The following is a 17,335-nucleotide window of genomic DNA, read 5'->3' as shown; positions in this document are numbered from 1 at the left end:
TGGATAAAGGCTCTTCCCAAAGAGCTTAGCCTGTTGAAGTACCACCCAGAGATCTGTAGTCCTTTTAAAGGATTTTTTTTCAAATGCAATGGGAGGCCTTTAAAGGGTTTTTAAGCAAGAGTGTAAAATGCTGTGATTTGTGCTTTTAAAAAATTCTCTCTGATAGTGAGGAAAAAGACGGGATGGGAAGAAACCATTAAGGAGGTCACTGCAACATCAAGAAACATGCCCACCCAAAGTTTGCCCCTTCCCTCCAAACCATGTTCCAGGTGCCCAAGACCCTGGAATTCCCAGTCCACTTCTAGGATCTGCATGGACCTCTTCCGTATATCCATCCCCCCTAAGACAGACTGCACACCCTTAGGGCCATGGGGTGCTCAGGGAGGGACTGTTGTAGGGCTTGGAAGTTGAGTGTCCCCAAGCATATGTGTAAAGCTCCTTGCAGTGTGAGATGAAGCCAGGATTGGAAAAGATGGGAGGTGAACTCTGGGACAGGGACCAGGATGGTACTCCCTCCCTGCTGTGCCAAGTTCCAATATGGAACCCCAAAGATTCCAAGAATACTAAATTCAAGGCTTGGCCATCCAGGTTTTTAAAAGCTGTATTTGTCAAGACACAATAGAATATATTTTATTCAAGTTGTTGGCTTGATTTTTAACTCATAAATTTTTAGACATATGATATGTGGGCCTCCATTTGTAATTTTGCACTGGGTTCTACAAATGTTAAGGATGGGCCTAAAAGTCACATTCACCTACAAAGAAACAATACACATACAAAGCTGGCTTCTTATTACAAACAATAGATGCCAAAGATAATGAAATAATATCTTCAAAATGATGGGGGAAAATATCTGTTAATCTAGAACTTTCTATCCAGTTAAGCTAACATTCAAAGGTGAGGATAAAATAAAGACATTTTCAAACCAAGACTAAGAGAATTTCCCACTCACAGACCCTTGCAGAAAGAAGAAAAATAAACCAAGGAGGAAGGATTAGAATGCAAGAATCAATAATGAGCAAAGAAATCAGTAGATACATTGGTAAATCTAAGTAAACACTGACTATAAAAAATTACTAATTTTTAGAGGGTAAACACAGGGTGAAACTAGGATATTACACAGCAATCACATTGAAGACGAAAGGCAAGATTCAGAGTTTAACATTCTAAGGTCCTTATGATGTTGCATATACAATGTTAAAAAATTTATCTATTACTTTTAATATTTTTAAGGAAAACATCTTAAGCAAATATGCAAAAAAGAAGGGAAAAAATGAATAGTTAGGATGGACTGAAAAAAGCAAAATAAGTTTAACCAGTAGTACATATAAAATCATCCTCATTTCAAAATGGAAAACCAGGCACCAATGTATTCTTTGTAAACTTCCTCTAACCGAAACCATTGACCATAAAATACCATCTCTGCCACTATTGTTCCCCAATTATAAAGTATTGTTCAGCTGTTGCTCTTCATTCTTATAAAACTCCATGGAAGATAGATACTAAAATGTTAGGGGGAATCTCATATACTTGGGGCTTTTATACCAGTGAGTCTAGTATCAATAACTATTTGCGGGGGCTTCCCTGGTGGCGCAGTGGTTGAGAGTCCGCCTGCCGATGCAGGGGACACGGGTTCGTGCCCCGGTCCGGGAAGATCCCACATGCCGCGGAGCGGCTGGGCCCGTGAGCCATGGCCGCTGAGCCTGCGCGTCCGGAGCCTGTGCTCCGCAGCGGGAGAGGCCACAACAGTGAGAGGCCCGCGTACCGCAAAAATAACCCAAAAAAAATAAATAAATAAAATAACTATTTGCACAAAACTCTACACTCTTCTGTGGGCAATACCACAGAAGATCTCGAGGAGACCTTCAAGACAGCAGAGGAGTAAGATGTGGAGATCACCTTTCTCCCCACAAACACATCAGAAATACATCTACATGTGGAACAGCTCCTACACAACACCTACTGAACAGAAGACCTCAGACTTCCCAAAAGGCAAGAAACTCCCCCACGTACCTGGGTAGGGCAAAAGAAAAAAGAAAAAACAGAGACAAAAGAATAGGGACGGGACCTGCACCAATGGGAGGGAGCTGTGAAGGAGGAAAGGTTTCCACACACTAGGAAGCCCCTTCGCGGGTGGAGACTGTGGGTGGCTGAGGGGGAAAGCTTCGGAGCCACAGAGGAGAGCACAGCCACAGCAGGGGTGCGGAGGGCAAAGTGGAGAGATTCCCGCACAGAGGATCAGGGCCGACTGGCACTCACCAGCCCAAGAGGCTTGTCTGCTCACCCGCCGGGCTGGGCGGGGGATGGGGGCTGAGGCTCGGGCTTCGGAGGTCGGATCCCAGGGAGAGGACTGGGGTTGGTGGCGTGAACACAGCCTGAAGGGGGCTAGTGCGCCACAACTAGCTGGGAGGGAGTCCAGGAAAAAGTCTGGAGCTGCCTAAGAGACAAGAAATTATTGTTTCGGGGTGCATGAGAAGAGGAGATTCAGAGCACCGCCTAAACGAGCTCCAGAGACTGGCGCAAGCTGCGGCTAACAGCTCAGACCCCAGAGATGGGCATGAAATGCTAACGCTGCTGCTGCAGCCACCAATAATCCTGTGTGCAAGCACAGGCCACCATCCACACCTCCCCTCCCGGGAGCCTGTGCAGCCCACCACGGCCAGGGTCCCATGATCCAGGGACAACTTCCCTGGGAGAACACATGGTGCACCTCAGGCTGGTGCAATGTCACTCCGGCCTCTGCCGCCGCAGGTTCGCCCCTCATCCATACCCCTCCCTCCCCCCGGCCTGAGTGAGCCAGAGCCCCCTAATCAGCTGCTCCTTTAACCCCGTCCTGTAAGAGCAGGAACAGATGCCCTCAGGCGACCTACATGACCTACATGCAGCGTCAGGGCCAAATGCAAAGCTGAACCCCAGGAGCTGTGCGAACAAAGAAGAGAAAGGGAGATCTCTCCCAGAAGCCTCAGGAGAAGCAGATTAAATCTCCACGATCAACTTGATGTACCCTGCATCTGTGGAATACCTGAACAAACAACAAATCATCCCAGATTGAGGCGGTGGACTTTGGGAGCAACTGTAGACTTGGGGTTTGCTTTCTGCATCTAATTTGTTTCTGGTTTTATGTTTATCTTAGTTTAGTATTTAGAGTTTATTATCATTGGTAGATTTGTTTATTGATTTGGTTGCTCTCTTCCTCCTTTATATATATATATATATATATATATATATATATATATATATATATATATATATATTTCCTTTTTCTCTTTTTGTGAGTGTGTATGTGTATGCTTCTTTGTGTGATTTTCTCTGTATAGCTTTGCTTTTACCATTTGTCCCAGAGTTCTGTCTGTCCTTTTTTTTTTTTAATTACTGTTTTCAGCACTTGGTATCATTGGTGGATTTGTTTTTTGGTTTGGTTGCTCTCTTCTTTCTTTCTTTTTTTTTTTCTTTTTTTATTACTTTTTAATTTTTTTATTTTTAATAATTATTTTTATTTTAATAACTTTATTTTATTTTTTTCTGTCTTTATTTCTTTTTTTCTCCCTTTTCTTCTGAGGCATGTGGCTGATAGGCTCTTGGTGCTCTGGCCGGGTGTCAGACCTGTGCCTCTGAGGTGGGAGAACCGAGTTCAGGACACTGGTCCACTAGAGACCTCCTGGCTCCACGTAATATCAAACAGCAAAAGCTCTCCCAGAGATCTCCATCTCAATGCTAAGACCCAGCTCCACTCAGTGACCAGCAAGCTACAGTGCTGGACACCCTATGCCAAACAACTAGCAAGACAGGAACACAAACCCACCCATTAGCAGAGAGCCTGCCTAATATCATAATAACGTCACAGACACCCCAAAACACACCACCAGACGTGGACCTGCCCACCAGAAAGACAAGATCCAGCCTCATCCACCAGAACACAGGCTCTAGTCCCCTCCACCAGGTAGCCTACCCAGCCCATGAACCACCTTAGCCACTGGGGGCAGACACCAAAAACAATGGCAACTATGAAACGCAGCCTGCGAGGAGACCTCAAACACAGTAAGTTAAGCAAAATGAGAAGACAGAGAAACACACAGCAGATGAAGGAGCAAGGTAAAAACCCACCAGTCCAAACAAATGAAGAGGAAATAGGCACTCTACCTGAGAAAGAATTCAGAGTAATGATAGTAAAGATATCCAAAATCTTGGAAATAGAATGGAGAAAATACAAGAAATGTTTAACAAGGACCTAGAAGAACTAAAGAGCAAACAAACAATGATGAACAACACAGTAAATGAAATTAAAAATTCTCTAGAAGGAATCAATAGCAGAATAACTGAGGCAGAAGAACAGATAAGTGACCTGGAAGATAAAATAGTGGAAATAACTACTGCAGAGCAGAACAAAGAAAAAAAATTGAAAAGAATTGAGGACAATCTTAGAGACCTCTGGAACAACATTAAATGCACCAACATTTGAATCATATGGATCCGAGAAGAAGAAGAGAAAAAGAAAGGGACTGAGAAAATATTTGAAGAGATTATAGTTGAAAACTTCCCTAATATGGGAAACGAAATAGTTAATCAAGTCCAGGAAGCACAGAGAGTCACATACAGGATAAATCCAAGGAGAAACACGTCAAGACACATATTACTAAAACTATCAAAAATTAAATACAAAGAAAAAATATTAAAAGCAGCAAGAGAAAAACAACAAATAACATGCAAGGGAATCCCCATAAGGTTAACAGCTAATCTTTCAGCAGCAACTCTGCAAGCCAGAAGGGAGTGGTAGGACATATTTAAAGTGATGAAAGGGAAAAACCTACAACCAAGATTACTCTACCCAGCAAGGACCTCATTCAGATTCGACGGAGAAATTAAAACATTTACAGACAAGCAGAACTAAGAGAATTCAGCACCACCAAACCAGCTTTACAACAAATGCTAAAGGAACTTCTCTAGGCAGGAAACACAAGAGAAGGAAAAGACCTACAATAACGAACCCAAAACAATTAAGAAAATGGTAATAGGTACATACATATCAATAATTACCTTAAATGTAAATGGATTAAATGCTCCCACCAAAAGACATAGACTGGCTGAATGGATACAAAAACAAGACCCTTATATATGCTGTCTACTAGAAACCCACTTCAGACCTAGGGACACATACAGACTAAAAGTGAGGGGATGGAAAAAGATATTCCATGCAAATGGAAATCAAAAGAAAGCTGGAGTAGCAATTCTCATATCAGACAAAATAGACTTTAAAATAAAGACTATTACAAGAGACAAAGAAGGACACTACAAAATAAGCAAGGGATGAATCCAAGAAGAAGATATAACAATTGTAAATATTTATGGACCCAACATAGGAGCGCCTCAATACATAAGGCAAATGCTAACAGCCATAAAAGGGGAAATGGACAGTAACACAATCATAGTAGGGGACTTTAACACCCCACTTTCACCAATGGACAGACCATCCAAAATGAAAATAAATAAGGAAACAAAAGCTTTAAATGATACATTAAACAAGATGGACTTAATTGATAGTTATAGGACATCCCATCCCAAAACAACAGAATACACTTTCTTCTCAAGTGCTCATGGAACATTCTCCAGGATAGATCTTATCTTGGGTCACAAATCAAGCCTTGGTAAATTTAAGAAAATTGAAAATTCATATGATTATCAAGTATATTTTCCGATCACAATGCTATGAGACTAGATCAATTACAGGGAAAAGTGTGTAAAAAAATGCAAACACATGGAGGCTTAACACTACACTAGTTAATAACCAAGAGATCACTGAAGAAATCAAGGAGGAAATAAAAAAAATACCTAGAAACAAGTGACAGTGAAAACATGATGACCCAAAACCTATGGGATGCAGCAAAAGCAGTTCTAAGAGGGAAGTTTATAGAATACAATCCTACCTCAAGAAACAAGAAACATCTCAGATAAACAACCTAGCCTTACACTTAAAGCAATTAGAGAAAGAAGAACAAAAAAACCCCCAAAGTTAGCAGAAGGAAAGAAATCATAAAGATCAGATCAGAAATAAATGAAAAAGAAATGAAGGAAACAATAGCAAATATCAGTAAAGCTAAAAGCTGGTTCTTTGAGAAGATAAACAAAATTGATAAACCATTAGCCAGACTCATCAGGAATAAAAAAGGGAGAAGACTCAAATCAATAGAATTAGAAATGAAAAAGGAGAAGTAACAACTGACACTGCAGAAACATAAAGGATCATGAGAGATTACTACAAGCAACTATATGCCAATAAAATGGACAACCTGGAAGAAATGGACAAATTCTTAGAAATGCACAACCTTCCAAGACTGAACCAGGACAAAATAGAAAATATGAACAGATCAATCACAAGCACTGAAATTGAGACTGTGATTAAAAATCTTCCAACAAACAACACCCAGGACCAGATGGCTTCACAGGAGAATTCTATCAAACATTTAGAGAAGAGCTAACACCTATCCTTCTCAAACTCTTCCAAAATATAGCAGAGGGAGGAACACTCCCAAACTCATTCTACGAGGCCACCATCACCCTGATATCAAAACCAGACAAAGATGTCACAAAAAAAGAAAACTATAGGCCAATATCACTGATGAACATAGATGCAAAAATCCTCAATAAAATACTAGCAAACAGAACCCAACAGCACATTAAAAGGATCATACGCCATGATCAAGTGGGGTTTATCCCAGGAATGCAAGGATTCTTCAATATACGCACATCAATCAATGTGATACACCATATTAACAAATTGAAGGAGAAAAACCATATGATCATCTCAGTAGATGCAGAAAAATCTTTTGACAAAATTCAACACCCATTTATGATAAAAAAAAAAAACCTCCAGAAAGTAGGCATAGAGGGAACTTACATCAACATAATAAAGGCCATATATGACAAACCCACAGCCAACATCGTCCTCAATGGTGAAAAAATGAAATCATTTCCACTAAGATCAGGAACAAGACAAGGTTGTTCACTCTCACCACTATTATTCAACATAGTTTTGGAAGTTTTAGCCACAGCAATCAGAGAAGGAAAAGAAATAAAAGGAATCTAAATTGGAAAAGAAGAAGTAAAGCTGTCACTGTTTGCAGATGACATGATACTATACATAGAGAATCCTAAAGATGCCACCAGAAAACTACTAGAGCTAATCAATGAATTTGGTAAAGTTAGCAGGATACAAAATTAATGCACAGATATTACTTGCATTCCTATACACTAATGATGAAAAATATGAAAGAGAAATTAAGGAAACACTCCCATTTACCACTGCAACAAAAAGAATACAATACCTAGGAATAAATCTACCTAAGGAGACAAAAGACCTGTATGCAGAAAACGATAAGACACTGATGAAAGAAATTAAAGATGATACCAACAGATAGAGAGATATACCATGTTCTTGGATTGGGAGAATCAATGTTGTGAAAATGACTAACTACCCAAAGCAATCTACAGATTCAATGCAATCCCTATCAAACTACCAATGGCATTTTTCACAGACCTAGAACAAAAAATTTCACAGTTTGTATGGAAACACAAAAGACCCTGAATAGCCAAAGCAATCTTGAGAAAGAAAAATGGAGCTGGAGGAATCAGGCTCCCGGATTTCAGACCATACTATGAAGCTACAGTAATCAAGAGAGTATGGTACTGGCACAAAAACAGAAATATAGATCAATGGAACAGGATAGAAAGCCCAGAGATAAACCCACGCACATATGGTCACCTTATTTTTGATAAAGGAGGCAAGAATATACAATGGAGAAAGGCAGCCTCTTCAATAAGTGGTGCTGGGAAAACTGGACAGCTACATGTAAAAGAATGAAATTAGAACACTCTCTAACAACGTACACAAAAATAAACTCAAAATGGATTAAAGACCTAAATGTAAGTCCAGACATATAAAACTCTTAGAGGAAAACATAGGCAGAACACTCTTTGACATTAATCACAGCAAGATCCTTTTTGACCCACGTCCTAGAGAAAGGGAAATAAAAATAAACAAATGGGACCTAATGAAACTTAAAAGCTTTTGCACAGCAAAGGAAACCATAAACAAGATGAAAAGGCAACCCTCAGAATGGGAGAAAATATTTTCAAATGAAGCAACTGACAAAGGACTGATCTCCAAAATTTACAAGCAGCTCATGCAACTCAATATCAAAAAAACAAACAACCCAATCCAAAAATGGGCAGAAGACCTAAATAGACATTTCTCCAAAGAAGATATACAGACTGCCAACAAACACATGAAAGAATGCTCAACATCATTAATCATTAGAGACATGCAAATCAAAACTACCTCACACCAGTCAGAATGGCCATCATCAAAAAATCTACAAACAATAAACGTTGGAGAGGGTTGGAAAAAAGGGAACCCTCTTGCACTGTTGGTGGGAACATAAATTGATACAGCCACTATGGAGAACAGTATGGAGGTTCCTTAAAAATCTAAAACTAGAACTACCATATGACCCAGCAATCCCACTACTGGGCATATACCCTGAGAAAACCATAATTCAGAAAGAGTCATGTACCACAATGTTCATTGCAGCTCTATTTACAATAGCCAGGACATGGAAGCAACATAAGTGTCCATTGACAGATGAATGGATAAAGAAGATGTGGCACATGTATACAATGGAATATTACTCAGCCATAAAAAGAAACGAAATTGACTTATCTGTAGTGAAGTGGATGGACCTAGAGTCTGTCATACAGAGTGAAGTAAGTCAGAAAGAGAAAAACAAATACCGTATGCTAACACATATATATGGAATTTTAAAAAAATATGGTTCTGAAGAACCTAGGGGCAGGACTGGAATAAAGACTCAGATGTAGAGAATGGACTTGAGGACATGGGGAGGGGGAAGGGTAAGCTGGGACGAAGTGAGAGAGAGGCATGGACTTATATACACTACCAAATGTAAAATAGATAGCTAGAGGGAAGCAGCCGCACAGCACAGGGAGATCAGCTCGGTGCTTTGTGTCCACCTAGAGGGGGTGGGATAGGGAGGATGGGAGGGAGACGCAAGAGGAAGGCGATATGGAGATATATGTATATGTATAGCTGATTCACTTTGTTATAAAGCAGAAACTAACACACCATTGTAAAGCAATTATACTCCAATAAAGATGTTAGAACAAAACAAAACAAAACAAAAAACACAGTCTCTCTCATCAAGTAGTTTACAGTCTGTTCAGGAGAAGCAAGCTCTATAAACCCACCTGAAAATAAACCCTACTATAGAAGAGAGCAAATGGTTAAGAGCCTTGGATTGTATAAATGTTACAGTTCAGTGTAAGTAGGATCCTTTCCAACCAGGATGTCTTGGAAGTCTTTGAATATGCGAAATTTGATCTGGGCTTTAAGAGAACTGGGAATAGGCATGAGCAAAAGTGTTAAAATATCGGAAAGTGTTGGAGCCAAGAAAAGACATTTTCAAGAAAGATAAGCGTTGTGTGAAGTACTAAGAGAAATCATTGAATGAATCATAACACTGAAGTCATCAGAAGGAAGAAACAATTTAAAATATTATTTTACACAGATATAAAGAACAAACTAGTAGTTACCAGTGGGGAGAGGGAAAGGGGGTGGGGCAAAATAGGGGTAAGGGATTAAGAGGTACAAACTATGTACAAAATATACTGTGTATATAATACATAACCTACAGGGATATATAGTACAACACAGGGAATACAGCCAATATTTTATAATAGCTCTAAATGAAATACAGCCTTTAAAAATTGCGAATCACTATGGTGGACACCTAAAACTTACATGATATAGTACATCAACTATACTTCAATTTTTAAAATGTATTATTTTAAAGATAGCACCAACTTAAATTTTTAATTCAATTTTTCTTCTTTTATATTGTTAATTTTTTCCCCAAAGTGTATGTAGCAAATATAAATACAAAATACTGACTTTCTGCAAGTTACATAGGTGAACTGTTCAGATTTTTCCTACTTCTACATTCAACTTTATTTCTCTAGTTTTTTTTTTAAAAAAGGGGGGGCCCAAGTCTTGTATACTGCAGAAGAGATTTCCATACTATTGCTTGTGTTTTAGGCTCTTGGTCTGTATTATTAAGAGTCATGATATTGATAACATCTAATATTTATTAAACAGGTACTGTGCTAAGTGCTTTACATGCTATTTTAGTTAATGCTAGCTGCCATAACAGATAAATCCCAGAATCTCAGTGGCTTAACAAAATCGAAGTTTATTTCTCACTTACGTAAAGTCCAAAACGAGTGTTTCTAACAGGCATAAAGCTCTCCTCCACACCGTCCTTCGGGACCAAGTTTCCTTCCATTTCCTGAAGATCGTTGTCCTGACATCTTTAACAAGTAGCTTCCGGGGAAACTGCAGAAGTTCAAAGAACAAAGATCACAATGGGAGATTTTTGAGAGCTGAGCCTAGGAGTGACATGAATTTCTTTCTCTTACATTCCATCGGTCAGAATTCAGTCTTATGACCACAATTAACTGCAGGTGACGATGTGAAATGTGGTTTAGCTGATTATCCAGGAAAAAAAAGAGATGATTTGGTGAAGAGTTTGCGAGTCTCTGCCACACATACATTTTTCCGCGTTTAATCCTAACAACCCCGTTGGATATGTAGTATAATTTACAGCACTTTACAGGTGAGGAAACTGGAATTTGTGAAGTTCCTTACCTCACGGTTAATAAATGACAGAACTCAAATTCAAATCTAGGCAATCTAACTAAAAAACTATATTCCTTATCAAGTTAACTGCAATATGACTGAAATTCTTGTTACTGAAGAAGAATGTTTAGGCTTTTTTTAGTTATAGGAGAGGTATGACAATTTTAGAACTGTAAGTAACCCAAGCCCATCATTTTAGTGATGAAGTAATTGAGAGCTAGAGGTAGAATGTCCTGTTGAAGGCTCAAATCACTGCTGTTCAGGTATCATACAACGTAAAGTACACTTTATAAGAAAATATAATCTTGACAAATTAATAACTTATGTCATACTTTCTAAAAAGATTTAACGTAGTTAAATGCAAGCATTTAGATTTGCTGCTTGAAAAGGAAGCACAACACAGAGTAAGCCTGCCACCGTGTGGCGTGAGCCAAACTTAACATCTGTTAAATGTTTTATTCCCATTTATTGTGTTTGCTTCTAGTTTATTTATTAACCAACCTAGATGTGACACTGTCTTTGATACGAAATTCAAACCCAGCTATGGTAAATGCTATAGGTTTAACTACTTTTTAATTTCAAGATACATTTCTTCATCCAACTCCAAAAATAACTGCAATATTTCCGATCCCGCTACAGGGGTGACCAACTTTTAAAAGGTGGCCCAGGCACTTCCACAAGAGGATTACTTACTTCAGTGCTTCACAAACAAGGAAACAAATTCAACAATTAGTAGGATTTGTCTCAGTCCACTCAGAAGTGAATCAATGAGCCAGATTAGAAGGCAGAGTTCCCAATCTTACAATAGGGATCTCCAAGGAGTCTTCAGGTATGGATAAAACACCCCTAGGAAGAAGGAGAATCAGAATTTATACAGGAGTCACCATTTCCTAGAGTTTTAGTTTAGTATGTTGTAACACGCCAGGCAGACATTTTCCTGCCGTCTCCCTGAATTTATCAAAATAAAAATGGTATCTAAAGTTGTTTAAAAGGCAACAGATCTAGCGGGTGACTAAATGGAAATCCGGTATTGCTGCTGTCTCTAAAACTTATTTCAAATGATTAGGGGTGGGGCATTGGTATTCATATCCTGATATAGTTTTTACATGTCCCTCTTTCCTTTCTTAAAGTCTTATTCCTACTTCTTTCTTTTTCTACCACAGCAAACTCTGAAATATCATTTTCACATATAACTCACCTGATGTGACTGGGGAAAGCAGTTAAAGGGAAGAAAAGTTTTCAGTGTTTGAGGGTTTAAAAAACCCCACATCTTCCCTTTTTCTTTTCTTTTTTTACTTTTTTGGATGGAGGGTTCATGAGAATAAGCCTACACAATGGTATGTAAATTTGTTATTCCTACCTAATGAGTTAATTGAGATGGGAGCATCAATTTAATCCAGTGACTGTGTGTCAGTATCTCTCTAGGAGAAAAAAAAAAGTGTGTCAACGGAAATCCAAGCTTCTCTACACTCCAGATTTCTCCCCATCTCCTCACCTCCTCCAGCCTCCACATCTTTCCCAAGCATAGGTATGTACCAACCTCAAGAACACCACTTAGGCAATGTTTGCTAGGGGCCAAAAGTATCTGAACAATCCTATGTTGTGTAAACACCCATTCTTTGGGGAATGCTCTGCCTTCCCTCCAGAGCAGCCATTGATCTCCCATCTTATCAATACCTGTGCAGCCACATAAGATTGGCCTGGGGAAGCTGCAGCACTCCCTGTTCTAGAAAGGTCTCCTGCAGATTCTGAAAATCTCTAGGGTCACATAATTTCACCTGTTTTAGTATTATACTTCTTATGGCCTTCTCAATATTTAATAAATTATTTTTAAAAATAGTAACAAAAGATAACCAAGGTAGACTTATATGTACTAACATGGAGAAATCGCTGCAATATTGTTAAATGAAATGTTACAGATATCACAATTACATTAAAAAAAGACCTAATCAAACAAAACAAAAATAAAATATCTGTCTGCTCCAAAATATGTGAGTATATTATAGAAATACCACTGTAAAAATGTACATCAAACTGTGGGTTATCTCTAAGGAGGGGAGTAGTGATTTGGCGGTGAGCTTAGGAATTTCACCTTGTAGACTTTTATGTTGTTTGACGCTTATACAGAAAAATATATTCATCATACCTTATATAATGATTTTTAATATAAGGAAGAGAATTGAAGTAAACACTCTGTTGCTTGCTGCCCAGAGTGACAGTAACTCATCTGGGAAATGTAGTAAAGTCTCAAGTGCTGATCTGAGTTTCTGAGACGTGACCATCCGAGCTCCTTCCTAACCAGGTGGTTTTTTTTTCCTGTCAACTAAAAATACACTATCCAGTTCAGGAAATGTGGCTGACGGAATAGCAGCTGCCGCTGAGGACCTACTTTGCATATTAAAACAACCCTGGAAGATAAATAGCAAAACCTCCCTGTCATCAGTTCCTTTCCTGTTTTGAGGCACGGCTGGAGCTCATCACACACGTCCGTCTTGGCCTCCATATTATCCTTCCTGCATATTTTCAGGAGACAGTCTCTGGCCACTGTTTCTTTTCCCCCTTAGTGTCAGGAAACTTCCTGCAAATATTGTAAAAGCAGAAGCTGAAGGAGCTTCAGTGCAGAGCTAACACTCTTCAGATCTTTCTTACACTGTTTCAGAAAGCAGATCACCCACTGCTGTTTCCTTTTCATGTGTTTTTTTGAAACGACAAAGATCAGCTGTCAAGATACTATTTATGTTCAGAGTGAGAGAGAGAGAGAGAGTAAAAAGAGACAGGCGCAAAGTTTTCCCCCGACTCTGCCATGTTCTTTACTCAGTTATAAAGAGATGGTGTTTCCAATAAAATGGAAACTCGAAACAGTGAAAAGTTCTGGAAGATGAGCTGTGCTGTAAATGTAAAACACAAGCCAGTTAAAGTGATAATACCTCAAAGTACAATTTGTAATGCAAACTAAAGACATTTAAAAAGAGTCTGGAATACTATATTCTATATGTAATTCTGTTACATGATGTCCTAGTCTCCATGTACATGAAAAATGTTGACTTCTTCCATTCATATGGCATGCAGATGCATTTTGAAAGGTTTTTAAAAAGATAATGTAAAAAAAAATAATGTGATAGACTGTACAGAGCACTGCTCATAGCTGCTCAGTAAAAACTGCACTGTAACTATAGAATATTAGAGCTGAACAAAATTTAGAGATGACCTAGTCCAATCTTCTTGCTTTACAGATGAGAAAACTGAGGTTCAGAAAGATTAAATAAACCTACCCAAGGTAACACAGATAGAAAGTAGCAGATCTGGGGCTAGAATCCAGATCTCCTCGTTCTTCAACCTGCCTTCTTCCTTAATACATGATGGTGCCTCACTAACCCAGCCTCGCTATCCTGCCCTGTCTCTCATTTGCAAGATAGCAAGCAAGAATTACTGCAGCATTTCCACTGATTTCTTATCTTTGGACTCGATGACCAGGCTACACAAGCAACCAAGTGTGAGCACCTGGGAAGTGCCTGCTGGCACACACACGTGTGTGCACACACACACACACTGTTAGCTCATGTTAAAGAGATCTTGGAAGAAAGCATGTATGTAAGAAGACAACCCTCTACCATGGAATGCTGGGGAAATGCAGTCGACACTGTTGCCCACCCAACACTATTCCCACTTTCTTCTCACTAAGAATAGTGCAATTGTATTCAGCTATCAAGAGACAGAGACAGTACGCTCAGAGGTGAACCCTGCCTGGTCAAATCAAGTCATTTCATTCTCTTGGACAATGAGATATCAGATAAAATTGACTGGGAAGCTCTGGGGGAATATTTCCTTCCTGATAAAATAAATACACACACACACATGCACACAAACACATGAGAAGACTGCCACCTTTCCCTTCTTCCTGCTTTTGAATTTGGTTGTGTGAGGATGAGAAGCTTGGTGTTGCTGCACCGAGGAAAGGAAACATCACCCAGAAGTTGATGCCAACGCAGAAATGTGGAGAGAGACTGGCTCCCGGATGACACTGCTGAGCTGCTGAACCAACCTGGGACCTCCTCCCTCCTTACCTACGGTCAAGTGAGATCATAAGAAAACCTAGCTCAGCCACTTGCAGCTGAAAGCAGAGTTACTTTGCCTCTCTGAACCTCAGCTTTTTCTTAATAAAATGGTGATAACGATACCTACCTGGCACAGTGGTCAAGAGGAGGAAATGAGATCATTAAACGCCTAACATAAAGAACCCAGTAAATGGTGCCTACCAGTACCGTTACTATTCTCATCATTACATCAAAATCCTCAACAGTGGGAACGCTTCCTCTATTCCCCAATCTCTGTGGCACCTGGAAGCTTTTCCCCACAACAGTGTCTGGGGACGGTACATCCAGCTACCACCTCCTCTCTGAGGGCTGAGGAACTCAAAGCATGGGTGCTTTGAGCCTGGGAACTGGAGGGCTGGACAGCCTGTAAAAGAAAAAAAGAAAAAGAAAAATCCAACTTGTAAAATCAAGGCGTAACTCGTAGTGCAACATGATGACATATTGTCAGATCTGAGCAAGCCGTAAAGCGTTCATTTCTTCCGTCCTAGAAATACCAACTCTGGCAATTCAGCCAATGGAAATAATCCAAATGAAGAGAAAAACTTTATTCACAAAATCTTTAATTCAGCATTATTTTAGAATCATAGTATTTCTCCTTGATGTAATATAGTTATGAAGCCAACACAAAAGTTTTTAGTGGAGACTATGTAGGGGTAAGGCTGTGTAATTTTCTATATAGACTTAAATGAAATAAATCAGAATACAGACGGGTATGTACACTCTGGTTACACCCACGTGGAACAGCTATAATTAGGCCGGACTGTAACTGGCAAACCGATTATTAAGTGCAACGGAACACAAGAAATAAGGGGGCTGTGGATTGTTGAAGAAACTCTGGCCAAAAAAGGGAGGAAAGATGAGAAAATATGAGTGATAGTAGTGGGGCACACAAAGGGCATTTGTCTTCTCTCCACTAAGGCCATTAGACGGATTTCAAAATAATCCAGGCGGCTGAGCCCAGAGCTGAAGGCGCGGGCAGCAGAGATGCAGATGTGGGCCCACAGCTGTGCTCTGGGAAGGCCTCCCATCAGGAGTCCCAGGCCTAGGACACTCCACGTAGGCACTGGGGAAGATGTACCGGGAAGTCAGCCCAGCTCTTCAGACGCTGTGAGGCAGGCACAGAGCATCCCAAACCCAGGATTGAGGGAACACAGGGAAGCAGCTTCCACAGGCCATTTGCAGAATCAATATTTCTTGTAGAATGTTTCCTATTGATTCACCCTCTGTTAGGAGAGCCTCATGTGTAGTGAAAGTACTAGAAAAGCATAGGCAGACAGAGTTCTGTGTTCTGGGAAGATCTGTGGAGGGCAATATATCAGCAATATTCCATGAAACCAATTGCCTAGGAAAAGCATGGAAAGGCACAGAGCTATCACAGATATATCTCTTTAAAAGGTATATGAAAAAATAAAATAAAAATATTTATATATTATAAATATCTTTGCAATTAGTATCTACTGTACCTTATGCCTGATTTAGATCTTCATACACAAAAATTCCCACCCACGATGAATGTGGAGTTTTAGGGTGGTTGACTTGCTCCTGCACCTGGCCCCTATGCAATACTGAGCATATGGTGGGACACTGTTCTGCTCCAAGGGGGCCCATAGGACACTAGAAGCCAGAATCCATGAGGGTGAGACTGCACACTGCCTTGAAGGAACAGACTTCACTGATCAGACAGCAAGAAGCTGTACCCTCTGGCTGTCACCATCTATGACTTCCGATGTGGGGTCCCCCATTGTCATTCCACCTGGCTCCCCCATGACTGGTCCTCACTCATCCTTTCCTCTATCCAACTATCTCCTCCTATGGGAGGGGCCCCAAACAGCAACTCACCTTTTGTTTTACATAACACATATTTTACAATGTCCAATATTTTAAAATCAAGAAATGAAAATCAGAAATGATAGAATCTACCTGTCCACATGGTCTTGAAAGAAAATCAATATAATGCTTTAACTAAAAGATAAGGAATAAATAAAAGGAAGGTAAATGTAGTAAGAGAATCTCTGTTTCCATCATAAGTGCTCAGGCACAATCACAGCACCTAAACACAGAAATAATGTGGCCTCCTTGCCTGGTGGCGCAGTGGTTAAGAATCCTCCTGCTAGCGCAGGGGACATGGGTTCAAGCCCTGTTCCGGGAAGATCCCACATGCCGCGGAGCAACTAAGCACGTGCGCCACAACTACTGAGCCTGAACTCTAGAGCCCGCGAGCCACAACTACTGAAGCCCGCGTGCCTAGAGCCCGTGCTCTGCAACAAGAGAAGCCACCGCAATGAGAAGCCTGTGCACCCCGTTCGCCACGATTAGAGAAAGGCCGCAGGCAGCAACGAAGAACCAATGCAGCCAAAAATAAATAAATTAAAAATAAAAAAAATTTTTAAAAAGAAATACTGTGGCCTCACTGGCACCTGATACAGCATTTTCCTGTGTCTCATCAGCAACTTAAATGCCGCAGGCATTGCTGCTGTCAGAGATGTGATTTTTTAAAATGGTGAACAGCTCACGCTAAAACTCCAAACAAAACAAA

Source organism: Delphinus delphis, chromosome 18, assembly GCF_949987515.2.
Source record: "Delphinus delphis chromosome 18, mDelDel1.2, whole genome shotgun sequence".
NCBI classification, from domain to species: Eukaryota; Metazoa; Chordata; class Mammalia; order Artiodactyla; family Delphinidae; genus Delphinus; species Delphinus delphis.
Note: the sequence above shows the minus strand (reverse complement) of the source record.